Source organism: Balaenoptera acutorostrata, chromosome 6, assembly GCF_949987535.1.
Source record: "Balaenoptera acutorostrata chromosome 6, mBalAcu1.1, whole genome shotgun sequence".
NCBI classification, from domain to species: domain Eukaryota; kingdom Metazoa; phylum Chordata; class Mammalia; order Artiodactyla; family Balaenopteridae; genus Balaenoptera; species Balaenoptera acutorostrata.
In genome coordinates this window covers 41,006,776-41,020,771 of record NC_080069.1, presented here as the reverse complement: position 1 = coordinate 41,020,771, position 13,996 = coordinate 41,006,776, and the positions used below count along the sequence as shown (strand labels likewise).

Genomic DNA, 13,996 nt, shown 5'->3' with positions numbered 1-13,996 from the left:
TCACACCTTCTGCCCACTTTTGGAAAGAGGGGGCTTGTGTGGATTGGTATGGATGACATTCCCCAAGGAGATCCTTCTGCTAACGGGCACCCAGTCTGGGTGTTAGCGTGGTCCTCTCTCGGAGGTCTCCGTGCTTCCCCGTGACAAGCAATGAGCCCCTTACTGCTTGCTGGGCACCTGCCTGCTGCTTTGCTGTGCTGGTCTCAGCAACTCTGCCCTCTGATGCTGCACCACGATCTGCAGAGGTGGGAGACGGAGAGGTCTCTGTTGATTGCTACATGTTGCTTAACTTTATTTCCCTCTCTTATGTTTGAAGAGAGTGGACCTGAAACATGACCTGCATTCTTTTACTATGTTCAGAACCTCCAGGGCTTGTCCACACATATGTATAAATGATAATGGAGCTTGGAAATCTTTATTATACAGAGACACTGATGGAAATGAGATCTGTTGTATTGGAATTTGTGATGTAGTTGATCAGTCAGAACCAAACTCGTACACCAATAAAGACAAGAGTGTCAGATTAATGGTCTCCATTGCCTGCTTTTTATCACCTGCTAATAATTATTTTTACATAAACTTGAGAATATAATTCAGTGTTGGGATTCCTAAAAGCACTACAGACAGCCTCCTAGAAGTTGTCCCACTGATTCCCATTTAGCTCTCAAGCAACCCCCTCTGCACCCAGCAGGGCCATGATTAGGGTAATGTGGGGAAGCCCTTAATTAAAGTGCATAATTTAAAGGGGCACCAACAAACTCAGCCATCAAGATAAATCATATTTCAATGCAATATTTTAAAAGCCAAAAATTAATGAAAGAAATCTATGAAGAAAATTTTTAATTAAGACAGGATTGAGAAGGTGGGGATTAGGGTAAGGTGAGAACTACAAATTCAAGGTCAAATACTGTCATGATTTGAAATTTCAAGTTTTTTCTTCATAGACGTTTTTGTTAATTTTTTTTAATATTACATTAAAACATTATTCATAATGTTGTGATATTTTATATTAACTATAAATGGAATATAATCTTTAAAAATTGTGAGTCACTATATTGTACACCTGAAACTTATATGATATTGTGCATCAACTATACCTCAATAAACAAATAATTTAAAAAAATAAAGGGAAAAAATAAAACATTATTCATGTCGATTACTGAATTTGTGGTGCTCCCTTAAATTTTGTGCACAAGGCAAGAATCTCACTCCCCTCACCCTAGCTTGGCCCTGGACTCAGGCTCCTTTTGACCAGGATCTTGTGTAAACCTCTGGCCTTTGCAAAGCTCTGTTTTGTATACATTAGCTGCTGGGTTGATTAGCTTTCAGTCTTCTCTCCTTTCCTGTATTCCTGGCCTAATTGTCCTTCCTCCCTCCATCCCATCTGTCCCTGGAGATACATTTCTCTGACTTCCTTTTGCTCAACCAGCCTCAGCATCCCCGGCACTAACCATCCTGTGCTATCTGCTGAAGTATCTGCATAGACGGGCACTCTCATCTTCTGATGGCCTTGTTTTTGTATGTGACTCTCTAGACTGAGGAAATGAACAAGACTGCCACAACAAAAAAAAAAAGAAAGAAGGAAAGACAAGAAAAGAGAGAGTGAGAGAGATTCTTTTAAAAAGGCAGAAAGGATAGGAGAGTCCAGGGATCTTCTTAGCAAATTTGAGAATTAATCTAGGGAAAAATTGGGTAAAATTTTAAAATATAAGTGAAATTAAAAAATATATTAGATATTGCTTCATTTCCCCACATTTGGAGTTGTAGTGTTAGATTTGCTAAGTTAGAGATATATACCCTTTGAGATTTAAAATACTCCATTTTCACTTAGCCTGTTCCTTAATGTCATGAGCCCCTTTTGTAATGTGTGCATTTTTGATTATTTTAAACAACCAATATCAAATGCCTTTTATGTGCCAGGCCTTATGAGTTGCATTTTCACATTAAAAAAAAAAAAAAAAAGAAACCCTGTGAGCACTGCAGGATAGATATTATTACTCTGTTTTATAGATGAGAAAACTGAGGCTCGGAGAGCTTGAGAGGAAAAATAATGAACCCAGATTACAGCCCCAATATGGGGGGGTTTCTGTTCAGTCCCCAGTCGGCCTCCCTGAAGTCTGGGGCTCTTTCCAGCTGAGTGCGGCTGCTGACCTTTTCCAAAAATAGCATGGAGCAATTTTGAAACTCTGCAAGAAGAATTGTAGTGTTGGTGTTGTACCTTTCACGTGGGCTTATCAAGGTAGGCTGAGGGTATTAACCTTCAAACATGCAGCCAGGGTCGTGCCAGATGGTGGGGAGTGGGTTTATTGCTGGGGAGAAAGGAGCCAGTAGTAGGCTGACCCCGGGCCCAGCCTCTAATGTTGACACAGGAGTCACTGGGGCTGTAGGGAGGTCTTCTCAATGGAGTCGTTATCAGAAATACTAAATAATCATGAATAATAAACTCTTATTTTTATTTTTTGCTGGTTAAAATCATGTAAAATCCCTCTTCCCCCACCCCAACCTGCTCTAAAATGTTGGCCTTTTTTGTTTTATTTCAGAAAACCCTAGGAAAAGAATCCTATATCATAGATCTCTGACTCTTTCTTGGACACCTTCACTCCTCTGAGATAAGCACATCACTTTTCCTAGGTGAACTTGATGTCTATCTCTCCAAAGACAGAATTCAAAGAGTACCAAGAGTTTTAGGAGCCAGTTGAAGTGCACACATTTACTGAGGTTTGTAAACCAGTGTTGCAAGGGTTAAAGCACCCACAGCATCTGCCTGGGTCACCCTGTTCCAGGGAGACCAAGAGGACACAGGCTAATACTGCCTTCTCGATAACCATTCTACAGACAACCAATTTCAATGCCAGCCATGTGTGAACATCTTGTAGGACAGACAAGTCACTTTTCTGGCTTACCCTCTATGACTCATTTTTTTCATTTTCCATGCAAAGGTCCATGTTTCCAAATTACCTACTCAAAAGTTGTCAAAATTCTTATAGATATTTAGCCTTTAAGGAGTCTTTAAAAAACAGGAATCGCCTTTGATAAGTGGCATTTCTTCCATGAGAAGAGCATGCATCAGGAGCTTCATAAGGTCAGGGAGCTGATATTCTAAGGTACCTACTTTGTCACAGGGGCATGTACACCCACAGATTTGTAAGTGTGACTTCATGTTAATCTTGTAATAAGTAGAGTAACACGTGCTCCCCCAAAACATCACATAGCAATGCCTCACTGTGCATGAGGAGTGCAGATGAATTAGAAATGGGGAGGTTAGCCAAAATGAATAAATTATTTTCTGACCCAATGTTTTACTCTCTTAATTATCTTAATAACTTAGAAAAGACCAGAGTTCGGGGTATGAATTATTCAGTTGCCGTTCAAAGGCCATCATAACAAATAAGGTTACAATCAAACTATTGTTTTTTTGTTTTGTTTTGTTTTTGTTTTTGTTTTATTATTTAGTACATTTATTACAGAGGTTTTTGTTTGTTTGTTTGTTTGTTTGTTTTTTTAACATCAAACTATTGTTTATTGGAAATTTCTAGGCCCCCTAGACACCCATGCCTGTAACAGTACAAAGCTGTAAAGCTTGGGCAGCTCTTTAGTGTTTGTGAAGGTGCAGTCCGAGAGCGGCTTGGAGAGACTACAGAAGATCAGACTTCACACAAGCAGAGTTGAAATATTTCCAAAGAGAATTTGATGAGTCTTTTGCTTACCCTGGAATAAGTATTGTGTGTGCTTTGCTTGTACCTACCATTTGCCAATATGGAAAATTTCCTAATGAAATGAAATCAAACAAATCTCTGACTAATAATACTGTGTGAAATCTTTAACAAAGAAACTCCCGGATGGGGTGGCATAGAGGGGATGAGGATGAAAGTTCAGATTTGGTTCAGCGTGTATAATCGTATGTCTTTGTTGGATGATGAATGTGTATAATCAGGAAGTCACATCTTACCTGGGAATTGAGTGGCAGTAGTCATCGAATGATATTGAAAATCGCAGATGGAAAGACTTATTGACAATTGTGTAAGTTTCTAACCATGGACTGTTCAATGGACAAACAAGTGCTTTGGCATCTCCAGCTCTTAGAACGGTACCCAGGACATTGCATAATAAACATGTGGTGAATAACTGAAGGAACACATGAATGGATAAGTGTATTTGCTGTGCTTGTAATTGTACTGTAGCTTTGGGAGAAAAATACATCTCTACTTCACCAGGCATCTGACATGGCTAATAAGTTAAATTCTCCTCTGATTCTGTTAGGAGCAGAAGTTAGGCAGCCTTTCCATTTGAATTGCTGAATTTGGTTACCCTCTCTGGTCTGCAAAGAGCTCTTAGAGGTCTCTAAACATGGAAATATTTAACTCATGATGGGTTAAGGCATACGAATTGTGATTTGGAAGATATGGTAGCACAGGGGTGTAAAAGGTATTTAGGGGATAATCTTGTCATTCTAAGTATAACTGCAATGTCTCCATGAGAAAATGACTCCCATTTCTAAATAATCAACGTGGAAATGGACTTTGGTAACTAGATTCATTTATGACTTGAGGAGTCCCTACGTATTAACAATATACCTGACACAATGAAATAGGTAAATAAATATTTTTTCACAAACATTTTTTATAAAGTTACCAAAATTTGAGAATTCCTAAACTCCACAATTTGAAGAGGAAAGTCAGTAGGAATTTGACAAATTTTGCAATCCATATAATAAACAAAATGTCAAGGTGCCCAAACGGGGTCAGATTAGACTCAGCGCTTCTGATGATTCTGTATCAAAACAATTAGAAACTACGATTGCTTCAAAAGTTTACTTAAGAAAGTCAAGTTCGCTAATTCAGTTAATTTTCTTCAGAGGAAATATGCTACTAGAATGCAAAATGATAAGAATGTTAACTGTGGTATAACTTAGTATTCATAGTATAAGAAATTATTCAGATATTATTTCATTCCTGCCCGCAAGTTCTTAAATTTCTTTTGGAATTTCATCTTATGTGATTTGATCTGTACAAAATAATGTGAGAAGAGATAATGGGATTTAAGGAGAGAAATGATTGAATCACCATGTCCCAATAAAAAGTGTTCAAATTGGATTTCACTACATAATGAATTCTGCTTCAACTTACTTTGACATAAATAAGATTGGGTAAGGGAAACCAGAAGTAAATCAAATAAATTAATAAAACTATCAGAGCTGCTTCAAATTTGTCCCCCAGACAGTGTCTGCTTATTTGTATAATAAAACCTGCTCTCATAAATTAAAACCTAGGCATGCCACTTGGTTGAAAGCAAAAATTTAAGGAAAATTTAGTACATTTTTTGGGCCTGATTAGGGTGCCTTCTGGTTTCATCAATATCAATAGTCCCTTTGAAAACTGAAACCTGAAACCCAGAAGAACAAGGTTCAACTTTCAACTAGAACTTTTTTAAAAAACAAGATTGGAGATACAGACATGCATGCAATATTGATGATTAGCTGTCCTTCATATTTTCTTAATTACACACATTTACTAAACACGAGAAAATTTTTTCATTTTGTCTAGACGGAGGCCGTGTCTCCATCAGCATAATATATCGCGGTATTTGTGAGTCTCTTGCAAAATTGAATTTGCATCTCTCCTGCCACTCACAGGGAGTTCATTATCTTACAGTACAACCACTGGGAAAAATGCAATTTTCAGTGTTTAATAAAACTGTGGTCTTTTCACAAGGCTTATGATGCTTGAGCAATTTGTTAGTCACAATTGATCACAGATGCTTAACACTAATTATATGGTGGATAGTGCCAGTAAGGGTGATTTTAAATATTTATTTACTATATTTCAGTGCAAACAGGGTATTTTGCAACTTCACTGCTATTTGTATTTCTCAGAGTTGAAGTGTCTTCTCAAAATGTTAAACATAAAAGATATGGTCACAAAGCTAAACATACAATGTATAACATATGTGCTGGATGTGGTTAAGAGGCAAGGAAACTGAAGGGAAAAGCCTCGTCTCTTGCTTCCTAGTTTAGCCACGGACAGTGGAAAGAAATAGGGCATTGACTGTCCTGAAATGTGTCCCTTGGACTAACTAGTACTTTTTAATTCTCTAGGGTAGAGATGATCACTGCGGCCCCTTTAAGCTACTCAATTTGGAAATCTGTGATCTAATTAAGCCTCATTGATCAAAAATTATTAGGCATTTAAAATATGACCTCACTAATTGGAAAACTGAAAGGCCAGAAGCCTGTTTTCTGATGATCCCTTAAAAAATGAGCTTCAAGTGACAAATCACTGAAAAGGAACTGAGTTCTAGATAGTGAGGTCGAACCCTCAAAACGTGATCTTCAGCTATTAAACAGCTTTTTGAAGTATGGCTATCATACGTGCATGATTTCAGTGGCCCTAGATCTTTATATTAAAGACGCAATTTAAATTTGAACCACATCTGGTGTTCTTTGTGCTGTAATAAACAGTGTGTGTGAAATGAACTTGTAGTAAAAGTTATCCTTTATTTTTTTGCTTTGAATAATCTAGAGAAGCATTATGTCATGCACTTATGAAAGCCCTAAGCTGAAAGCATAAACAAGAGTTAGCTTGGGCAACTTCAGAAGAAAAAGGTGTCAGGAGGACCTATTTCCTATGAGGTTTTTTAAACCCAGTATTCAAAATGGTTTTCCAACAGCAATTTTGAAGATGCTGTGCTTTTTTACATTGTTTCTACCAACAGATAACTTAGCCAGAAAGATGAGATCTTCAAAGAACTCATAACACACAGATGGGAAATGGGATTTATACTCGTTAGGGCAGCACTGCATGATTTTGTAGATGTTCGTGACTACTCTGAAGAATTTGATGTGGACTCAGCTAACGCAGTTCACGGGCAAAGAACTTTCCACAGAGAGAAAGTTAAGGTTACCATACTTTATGAGGTTGAAGATTGTATCCCCATATTTTCTTTTAAATGTAAAATTTTGGTTTGGACTGTGGATGCATGGGAAGTTGCTTCCCAAGCTTGTGGAGCTGTTGGGCCCCTTATCTCCAAATTGTCCCACATTTGATGGTTTGGAGAAAGATAATTGCTACCTGAACACTATCTAGGCTTGGCGTTCAAGTTCAGCCTTAGTTATTATCACCCAAACCTCGTGCTACTGCCACCCCTGGAGCACCCACTCCAATTTGGTGACTCAGAATGTTTCAGACCAACTTTGCCTCAGTAACATGCACACATTCTGTTTGTTCTGTCACCATGCAGAGGTATCTGAGGCTGGTCACTGGAGTCTGGAGGCCAAATGCCTTTCCCTGAATGTGTTGATTGAGAAGATTCCATCCTATCTTTTCATCTCACCATCTCCCATGACCTTTATCTCAACACCTTCTCCTTGACCTGACCCTTCACCAGCTTGAAACCAGTTCTAGCTTCCAGGTTTTGCTTAACAGGCATTTTCTGGGCCACTGAGCATTTTTCACTCGGTAATATAAAAAGGAGACAGAGTGAGCCAGGAAGCAGATGTCTCTTGGGTGGTGTGAGTCTTTGAGAGTTGGAATTTGAAATCTCTGTCTGAAAGAAACAGTGAATGGGTGTAATTAGTCAGGCTGATGGAGTAAAACCTGGTAAGCAATTTTGTTTGACTGGCTTAAGGAAAAGCATTAGCTATCAGTTTCTGCCTAAACTCGCTGTGGGTAAAACAAGTGTGGGGTTTGAACAAAAGATAAAGATTCCACGTGGGTTTGGACTCTGTTCCTGAGAATAAGTTTTGCTTGGGCGGAAGTTATGTGGTTCATCAAAAAAAAAAAAAAAAAAATCAATGACTTGTGTCACTTCTTCACACATTTTATTTTAAGAGAATGGATCATATTTCAGGAAATGGAAGAGGTTCTTGCAAAGGCCAAAACTGGTATTTTGTAACCCAGTGTGTGTGTTGCTCATTTTCTTCTCATCCCCTTAAGCCAGGCATTTTCCCTAAGTTAGTTTTCAAGGCAAAGGAATTTTTAAGGATTGACTTGAGGTTATCTTCCATCACCGTGCACCCTCCCCTGATGGTGTGAATCTGACCAACAGCTGCCAAAGGCCTTGAGACCTATTCATCATCAAGTGACTAGCAAGAATTTAAGTGCCCCATGGAGGGGATGTTTTACTGCTGTCAAAGGAATTAAAAAATGATCCTCTAGTATCATTAATGACAGCTGGTAAAGCCATGGAGCCAAACGATGTGACATTCAAGAAGAAAATGGTCTGATACCCAAAAACAAAAATGGCAGCCTCTCTGAATCTTGACTGTAAGCTGTACTGAGCATCCTTCACAAAGCCAGACCAAATATATCAGCGATGTGTAAGCTCGAGTCCAGAGTGTGGTCCCAGATGCTGTTTCTCTTTCTGGCCATCAACAGTCACTGCCTCTTAAGATGTTAGGTAACCATCTCCAGCAAGATGGCAGTATCCATTCTCAGATTCGCTTTGTTATATAAATTTCAGCTTTCTGGCTTGGATCCCAGTAGAAAAATCTCTTAAATTGGGATTGGACAGAAGGGCTGAATCTACACTTTTTTTTTTTCCTTAGGGGAAAGATTATTTATTAGTGTTACTTGAGGTCACAAATTATTTTCTTGATAAAGTGGGGGAAAAGAGGGACACATGATCTTGTTTCATGTCCTATTTGCTTAAGGTTCAAATTAATTTTACAAGAAGTGACAAAACCCATTTTTTAAGGTACATGGCTTTTTGACAAACCACAGAGTAGAACAGAAAACAAAATAAATTCTGCCTCATTACTTTCCAAGTAGTTAATAAGGCAAACAAAAGTCAGCCAGGACAAAGAAAGCAGAAGAAAATGTTATTCTTGGGTTCAGATGTTAGAGAGGAACTTAACCAGTTCTAGAAAGGGATGAGGAAAGGAAACTTTTTTGAGACTTACCATGAGCTGTTTCCACGTACATTATCTCAGCTAAAGTTCAGGCAATTTCTTATGGATGAGGAGAGTGAGACTTGGAGAGTCTAAGTAAGACTCATGGTCTAGGTAGAAAGTGGCAGAGAAAAGACAAAAACCCGGCTTCTCGCACCTCAAAGCTACCTGAACACTTCTGTCTCCACCACTCATCACCAAGCACCTGGCCACCAACCCTACGGAAATCCCTAAGGGATGGGGCCCCATCCTTAGAGAGCCACACACTATGAAACTGACCTGACCCCAGACACTCCAACCATAGTAGTGGAAGGTTGAGTCCATTATCAGGACAAATCATGGGTTACAAAATTTTCTTTGATTGAAATCCTTGAGAAGCTCAGCCTTTATATGCAGGCTGATTGCCTCATGGATGAACTTTCTCCGTTTGTTACCACTGATAGCAATTACTTTTTTAAATAGCTCTTTTAAAACATTTTTCCCTTCCTTTAATTCCGAAACACCCTAGATGCTTTAAGCAGGACCCAAAATATTTTTGTATTTTGGATTTGTATATAACTTTAACATATCATTGGGGCATAGTCTAAGGGTATAACTTTTTCAGCCCATTGCCAGGAGGAAACAGCTGTCCTTATAACACCATCATTATTGCTAGTATGGAGACAGTGGCACCAGGCAGATTTGGACTTTAATCCTGGCCTCCCACTGTTGCTCTTGTGTGACCTCGGGCAAGTCACGTAACCTCAATCAGCCTCAGTTTCCACTCTGTAAAATGATATTAACATGATAAAAAATACTCATGGCTACTCTCTTGGGGTACTCATTAAGAGCCAGCTGCTGTGCTAAGTACTTTGCCAACATCATCGCAGTAGGCACAAAATGAGAATAACAATGCCCAACAGCTCTGGTTCTTGTGCATCTTCACTGATTTGGAATGCATATAACACATGTAGTATATTATGCACAGCTCATTGTGGTCAGTAGATGTCAATTGTGGTCAATAGGTGTTCTCCTGTGTCTCCCTTTCCTTCTCTACCTCAGCTTGGGTCACATTAGGTCCCCATCGCTCAGGCTCTGGTGCTGGGCAATGACGGGTCCATGGATGTGACTGATTGGTACTAATGACTGCGACCCTTATTGTCCTCATGTGACAGGTCCTGACCCAGGCCGGGGCTTCTTCATTATGTTAATTCAGAGATTTAACCCTGTTGGGAAGAGCTAAGGGTCTTGTTATACAGGGGCCATTTGATGAACTGCTGGAGTGAGGGTCCAATTCTTAGCCTTAGCTTTAGGTTCTTCGTGCTGGGTAGAACAGATGTAGACCAGACTTTCCTGATCTTTTCTCACCATCTAGGATTAGTTGCAACTGGCCATATGGCTACAGGTTCTTAGTAACAAGAGCAGTAATTTGAGAAAAGAAAATACACTTGATATAAATGAGGTTCCTACTTCCATAATGTCTTGAAATGATCCCTTGGTACGAACAGGCATGATTAAAAAAGGCTTATTTCTGATCATCTACCAAAAACGTAGGATATGAGGCTCCTCTTGATCATGTAACAACTAGAAAATACACCTGAATCTGGGGGATTATCTTCTCGCGAATTATATTCTAAGGGAATGCCTCTTGATCATCTTCACTGAAGTACCCGGACTGGTAGATAGAGGTCTCAGTGGATAACTCTAAGTAAGATGCCTTTTTTGATTATAAAATTTCTTTGAGGGGTCCCTGGTGGCACAGTGGTTAAGAATCCGCCTGCCAATGCAGGGGACACAGGTTCGAGCCCTGGTCCAGTAAGTTTCCACATGCCACAGAGAAACTAAGCCCGTGAGCCACAACTACTGAGCCTGCACTCTAGAGCCTGTGAGCCACAACTACTGAGACTGCGTGCCTAGAGCCCGTGCTCCACAACAAGATAAGCCACCGCAATGAGACGCCCGCCGCACTGCAACGAAGAGTAGCCCCCGCTCGCCTCAACTAGAGAAAGCCCTCACAGCAACGAAGACCCAATGCAGCCAAAAATAAATAAATAAAATAAATTAAAAAAAAAAAATTTTTAAGTTAAAAAATAAAATAAAATTTCTTTGAAATCACAAATTTTATTTTAAACATAAGCTTTGGTTATCTAATTCTGTGTAACAAACTGCCCCCAAATTTAGCAGCTTAAAACAAGAACAATTGATTATTTCTCAGAGTTCTGTGGGTTGACCAGAGGTTTTCTACTTCATATGGTGTTGGCTTAGACTTTTGGAAGGTCCAAAATTGTCTCTTGCACATGGCAGGAAGTTGGTGATTGCTGGCTGGGAATTCAGCGGGGATTATCCGTCAAGGCACTCAGTTCTCCTCTACATGGACTTCTGCACATGGACGCTTGTGCTTTCTCACAGCATGAAAGACTCAAGGTAGTCAAACTTATTTTAAAAAGCATAACAGTGAAAGCTGAAAGGCCTTCATAAGTCTTAAGGTCTAGAACCAGCAGTCTCACTTTCACGGTTATCGGGTAAAGCAGATTGTAGGGCCAGCCTGGATTCAAAGCCAGAAGCTCACACAAGAACATGAAAATAGGGAGTCATAGTTTATTGAGGCCACCAAAGTAACAGTATACTACAACACTGTCCCAGAATATATGTGTTATATTTTAGTATAAAAATATATTCCCCCAGATAGTCAAGTAAAATGAACTCTTATGGAAGTTCCATGGTTTTACTTAACCTTGGCATACTACCATGGACATGCCACTTGGGAAAGCAAGTTCCAGGTTTTTCTTCTTTTCTCAGCTGTCTGGTTGGGTCTTGGGACTTAATAGGAGGTCTGATCTGGCAGGAAAGTGGGATACACCCTAGATAGTTAGTTCATGTATTTACCTCACTTAATAAGCATCTAGGACTGAATCCCAAAGCAAATACCAGTAATTTTTATTGATATTCATGTCTTTGTTCTCATCCTTTAGCCCTTAGTATTGAGAGTTATAAATTAGAACCTAAAGAAATTTAGAAAGGACCCTGTGTTGTTAAGGTGTCCAGGGATGTAACTTAACTTGTTTGGTTCAGCCAATATATTCTGCTTTTTTTTTAAAAAAAAGAATTCTTTACCAGCATGTATCACATGAAAAGAATTTTTTTAAAGAGGTGAACTTAGGTCAATATGATAGTAAGATGGATATAGGCAGGAGAGCTGTAGGGTAAGGTTTTAGTCACCCAGTCTGATTCATTTCCCTGATGGTGGAGGAGTTTTCCATCATAAGCAGTAACAAAGATACTTTGAAATAGCACAGCAGCCAGAAAACAAATCATATATCTAAATGTATCTGCCCTTCTTTCAGGTCAAAGTCTGCAAATTATCCAAAGGACATTTTTCTTGCTTAAGTTATCCGAGCTCTGCTGCCAAGCAGAATTGTATATTACAGTCCAGCAGAGCTGAGAGAGAGCAAGAGAGAGAGGCCCCAAGCAGTAGAATCCATGCAAAGCACAGGAAGAGCTGTGTGTACTGCCGTTGTTTGCGACAGCCCGGGCTCTTACATCTTAGACTTCTTTCTGGGTGAGAGATTCCATCTGGCACATGCCCCAAATCACCAACGCTGAAACCTGACTTCTAAAACGTAGAATTGAATTTCTTCCTTCCATTCCCTGTATTTTATTAACAGAAAGCTTCAAACATACAGAAAAGTTGAAAGAACGGTTCAGTGAACATCCATATACCCATCTGGATTCTCCAGTGAAGACCTGTTTATCATCATCCATCCCTTCATTTTTAGAAGCGTTGCAAAGTAAGCTGCAGACAGTAGGACACTTCAACCCTAAACACTTCAACAAACAAGCTGGAGTTCAATATTTGTTTATGGTCTCTCTCTCCCTCCCTCCCTCCCTTCCTCCCTGCGTTCCTTCCTTCCCTTCCTTCCTTCCCTTTCTCCCTCTCTCCTTTTTTTCTCTTATGTCTTTGAGATGAAATTTACATGTAATGAGATACACTAGTCCTAAATGTCTTATTCCACGAGCTTTGACAAATACATACTCCCGTGTAACCAAACCCCCATCAAGACCCAGAGCATTACTGTCACCCCATAAAGTGCCCTGCCAGTCAATCCCTTCCACCCACCCTCCATCAACAACAATCACTGTTGTGATTTTTTAAGCCTTAGATTCATTTTGCCTATTCTAGAGCTTTATATTAATTATACAGTATGCATTCTGGGTGAGAACTGGGCTTCTTTATCCAATACTGAAAAAAAATCTTAAACCTTGAAAGTGTACCGCTTCTCTGTGCTCTCAGAGCCATGGCTCCTTCCGCTGCCTCATGGAGAAGCAAGAATTTTTCCACAGGGAGTCATCCTTGACTGCTCAGCAATTTGGGGGCAGTTGACCCTGTGTCTTGATTTCGGTCCCTGCAAGGCTGCAACAGCAGCTTCTCAATGACAAGGAGGATGAGAATGTGCAGGTGAGCACGTGGCAGCGATGAGAGGGCCAGGGACACCCACGCAGACCCCACACATCCCCTGGTGTGGCTGTGTCTATTAGCGGGTCTGCCTTTGTGTCTGTGAACTGGACTCTGTATTATTGGTTTGATTCTGGTTGTTCCATGAGACAAAGGAGGAAAAAGGAGGAAACAGTTTGCCTCAAAGCATGCAGCGCAATCCAGGGGCCGAACGGTGTGTATCCCCTGAGCAGGGTGAAGATTCTCGGCTAAACAGGCAGATACTGCTCTCTCTGCCTCCGGTGTAGAAAAAGGAGCTGCATGGGGAGCTGATGTTATATCTGAGGCTTTTCCAAACCCACAGGTTTGGATGACAAGAAACAGGTCACCCTACTTTCTGAGATAGATGTGGCACATTCAGTAACAAAGAGAGGGCAACCCAGATGAAATGCACCCAGGAGGCCTCTCCAACCAAGTGCTGCAAGGAGCTATCATTAGGCTATGAAATCCAGAGGGCCAGGCTGTGCAGCAAGTGTGCTCCCAAATGAGTATATTCAGTGTTATTTGGATAAATGAAAAGTCTTACAGGTACCTGGCGATCGCATGCACGCTCGGAGGGGTTTTAATAGTCTACATCGTACACCCACATTAATCTAAGAAAGCTGCTGCTCCAACGCCTTGAACACATGCCAACTGTGAGC

The 13,996-nt window shown here is 40.1% G+C and overlaps 1 protein-coding gene across 4 annotated transcripts in view; it reads left to right on the top strand.

The window, feature by feature from the left end:
* The window catches only part of NTRK2 (neurotrophic receptor tyrosine kinase 2), a 372,551-nt gene that overhangs the window by 211,640 nt on the left and 146,915 nt on the right, over positions 1–13,996 (top strand). The gene's annotated exons all lie outside the window — the stretch shown is intronic.